The sequence below is a fragment of the Cibotium barometz genome, chromosome 18 (assembly GCF_041138505.1).
Source record: "Cibotium barometz isolate CiBa-2024 chromosome 18, ASM4113850v1, whole genome shotgun sequence".
NCBI classification, from domain to species: domain Eukaryota; kingdom Viridiplantae; phylum Streptophyta; class Polypodiopsida; order Cyatheales; family Cibotiaceae; genus Cibotium; species Cibotium barometz.
In genome coordinates, this window is record NC_141063.1 from 37829123 (window position 1) to 37833588 (window position 4466).

General features: G+C 39.0%; 1 non-coding gene across 1 annotated transcript; it reads right to left on the bottom strand.

Annotated features, from left to right (window-relative positions):
• Positions 1–908: 908 nt before the first annotated feature.
• TRNAT-AGU (transfer RNA threonine (anticodon AGU)) lies at positions 909–982 on the bottom strand. The gene has a single exon. It is a non-coding gene; the product is annotated as a tRNA-Thr (tRNA).
• Positions 983–4466: the final 3484 nt, after the last annotated feature.

Below are 4466 nucleotides of genomic sequence, written 5' to 3' on the forward strand. Positions count from 1 at the left end.
TTTTCACAAACAATTCTGACACAGATTGACCCTTAATGATGAACAAAGTGTTAAAGAACCCTTTCTTTGCCTAGATAGAACACGTTCGATACCACCGTATCATGGAAGATATCCTCCTGTAACCACTTACCCACCTCAGCCTTTAGTAGGAGGTTTGCCCGAGCAGAAGATGATAATGCTACACAGAGAGAAAACTCCAACTTAGGGTTTACTTTCATGCATACCTTTCCTTGATTCAAAGATTGTGTGCTAAGCCTCTTGTTGATCCAGTTCAGGACATTCTTCTTCTTTACCCTTTCACTGCCATCATCTTCATGGTGAACGCTTCATCTCATCCGGTTGCTCAAGCTCCCAATCCCCCCCAGTCACCTGCATGTTCCACCACCTCTTGCAGCCAATCCTAGACATGCATGCATGCATAAGCTCCCCTCAATGTATTGGGGCATTTGCCCCGACGCGTGTGAGTTAACTCACTAGTACTGCCCACTACTACTCGCACGCTCCGCTCGCCCACTACGTAATTCTACACTTCTTTCTCTCTCTCTCTCAAAGCCCTTAAAACCTTCTAAAGAACGAAACAATGCTAAATTTGAAGCCTTCAAAGAGCATCAAAGCCTTTCAAATCTCCTTTATTGAATTTTGAGCCCTTCAAAGAGCATCAAACCTTCTGAAAGAAGGTTTACCTTTTCGAAAGTAGGGTTGCAAAAGAAGGCCCTACATGTATGGCCTGTTAATAAACCCTTCAAAAAGCATCAAAGCCCTTCAAACCTTCTAAAGAAGGTTTACCTTTTCGAAAATAGGGTTGCAAAAGAAGGCCCTCTTTTGTGAAAATAGGGTCTTCTTTTACCTTTTCGAAACCTTCTAAATAAGGCTGGTGACCTTTAAACAGTCAAAGCGGCTTAGTTGAATGCTTTTATTGAGAGTTGAACTCAAGACCTCCCGCTTACTAAACGGGTGCTCTAACCAACCGAGCTATGAAAGCCGTGAGGTGCTCGTTGCTAACATATTACTTAATAAAAAATAAAAAACAATCATTTAACATCTTGCTCAGTAAATCCCGAACTTCCCGAAAGCAAAAAATACATGCTCAAACGATACTGAAACACCGTGTGTCTGCGAAAGTCGAAGTTAAAAAACAGGTCACGACAGGGAGCTTACACACCTGAACAACCATATGATCTTAGTCGTCGGAAAGACGCATCGAAAATTTAATTGACCCATAATCATAAATGGCAGAACGCATTATTTGTGTTTTAAAAAGGGCCATAGTAGGCTTTGCGTACATTCGTCTTCCTTGTGCTTCACACCAAAACCTTTGTGAAATAATGATGCTTACTCACAAAAGCATCCTAACTTAAGTCCTTTCTTGTTCTTTAAAAGTATGCGCTCTCTCTCTCTCTCTCTCTATATATATATATACATATATACGAATAGCACTATCTTGGATATGCTTAGAGCCTATGTTTCCCAGCAACCTAGCTCATGGGATAAGTACATACATCTACTCCAATTTGCTTATAATAATACTCCTCATTCTGCTACTGGTCGAGCACCATTTGAGATTATCTATGGTAGAGCTTTGCCTATTCCGGTTACTAGACTCTCCCATAAGATTGAAGCTGCTGACCAATATACTCGAGACTTTGATTGCATTTTATCTGAAGTGCGTGATTGTATTGCAAGAGCTCAAGAGAAGTATACATTTCAAGCAAATAGGAAGCGTAAAGATTTTTCATTCCAAGAAGGTGATTATTTACTTTTGAGAATTGAGAAGAGACGATTGAAGAGTGTGAAAAAATTCCTTGCAGTTAAACTTGCACCTAGATACTATGGACCATTTAAAATTATTGAAAAGATTAACAATGTGGCCTATAGACTAGAGTTGCCATCTAATTGGAATATCCACAACTCTTTCCATATTCATCTCTTGAAACCCTTTCGAGGACCACTTCCTTCTCACCCAATTTATGAGGAACTACCTCTTGTTGAAGGAGAGGAAGAAGTCTTAGTTCCTGATGCTATTATTGATCACAACAACAAGAATTGGGAACCAATACATCAAATATCTTTTGACATTCAAAAACCATCCTCAAGAAGATGCAAAATGGATGCCCGAGAAATTTTTCCGAGCTTATCCTGAGATCCTTCGTTCTTTTCAAACCCAGCAAACCTGCAATTGAGGGCAATTGCAAACTCAAGCAAGAGGGATGTCATGAGAATATATTTTAAGTCCTCTTTAAGAATATTATTTTTCCCTCTTGAGTAATTTGGGGACGCCTAGGTTACTCTTGCGTCATGCCGGCTAGGTTAATATCGTGGGTGACACCACTATAAATATTAATACGTGCGGTATATGACGTATGCTTGGGGCCGTCTATGATTATTTCAGTTAGGTTTGTATGGCAGGGTGATTCTTGGGGTACTTACGCCTGGTAGTTATGAGTTGGTGATGGTTTGTGTCTGTTTAATATTTGTAGGATTAATTTAATTATTAATTGGGCTTATATTTTCAGGTGATGAAGATTACGAGGATTGATAAATAATGTCGAGGAGAATGTTTCTTATGCGCATCATATTTATTTTTACAAGCGTAGCTTATAACCTTAGTAGTTGATTTTTCCATTTTGATACATTGGAAAAAATACATTTATAATGTTGAATTTATTAAAGCCTAAAGGCTTTACCCTAGCCCCAATTTTTGGGACACTCTATTTTTGTTGTGGAAGAGTGTCGTGCTCTCTAAAAGCATAATTTGTATATTTTTGGGGGCTATGGCCTATTTTTGGTTGAAAGCTAATAAAAATACTCTTGTGTCGGGGAAGGCCACGCACAAGGGGGGGAAAGATTGCACCCAGCATGTTTGTCTTGGAGCTAAGTATTATGTTTGCTATGCTTTTGTTCAATTTATTTGATTTTGTTGAAACCGGCAAAGCATGTGTTTTCATGGTTGAATTTATGTGTTGAATTTCTCAAGTGTTCCAACAAGCTATCCTAGAGAACGATTCCGTTTTCATCCACCAATGCAACAAGTGTGGGTACCAAAAACACTGTTGCAAGCACAAGGATACTACCAAAGAAATACCAAAGCTTGGGTTCCCAAGCGTATCACAAAGTCCCCTAAGCTTGCACAAAGAAGAAAGCCTCAACACCAAGCACATCGGCAACCAAATTAGAGTGTTCGTCAAGATAGGTGCCTGTGCTTGTACTTCAACAACAAGGATACTATTATGGTAATTCCATCATATGGTTGCCAAAATCAAACAATGTGAAGAAAACCTCACCACCAACTTCAACCCCAACAACTTCACCTATAGTTCGACAAGAATGGAGGCCCAAGCAACAGCAAGCAAATCCCTCAACCACTTACCAACATAAGAGCTTGTCTGTTTTCAAGCAAACAATCAATAGACTTCTCTACTGCCTCGACATCATTTCAGCAACAAATTCAAGAAGCAATATGGAGACTTAGGAGCACATTAAGAACAGAATAACAATGCTCTTGTCACCCCTCTTGGAAGTAAGAAATGAGTGCATAAGAAGCTGTTGCTTGCAAATCATGACCTAGATGACCCATTTTTTTAAAAAAGAGAGTCAAGATCTGTAAATTCACGGAATTCCATCTCACACAGAATTACAATTCAAGGAGTTCCATCTCACAGCTTAAGAACCTGCACTTTTACGATTTAAGCCTCATCACAGATTAAGCCATATCACACAATAGCCCCTATATATTTATTAAGCTTATTGCTTACTATTCTTTTGGCTAAATTAATGTAGCAGCTGCTCCATAAGTACATATCCATACTCCTGCACTGGAGAACATTTGCACCAAAGCCTCACCATCAACAACTTCCAGGTACATCTCTAGATGAGGGGACCATGGTGGGTGAAAGCCTGGTCAATGGTACAACCCATTGCCTGGAATTTTCCTTCAAATTACAAACGTCTCTAAACGACGCCACAATCTTCATAACTCATTGATTTTAAATCCCTAGTGAAGATCTCTATATATAAGTCTCGTAAGTCAAAATAATTCTTTCAATCCTCACCCCAACAAGTAGCTACTTCAACATAGAGCAGTTTAATAAGAGTCTATATGACTCAATTCTTATTCTTCATGAAAATTTGCTTCTAAGAACACTTAAAAATACATAAAAACATAAAAAGCACATGGACAGAAGAAGACAGGATTAGGTCCTACTCAACAACATTTGACAAGAATTGTGCCACACAAAGGGACATCATCACAAGCCAATTACTTCAAATGATGAATGTCGCTTCTTCAATGAATCAAATGAGGAACTGAGAATCAGTATCTCGTTCTAATGATTAAGTCTACGTTCCTCCGAATTCTTCTCTGTCTTCTCTCCCATTATTAACATCTCTTAGTGTCCCCACTAACAAAAATCGCATGTAACCTTGCCGATGATTGCCAAAAACAAAGTGAGCAAAAAAAAAGGCTCACA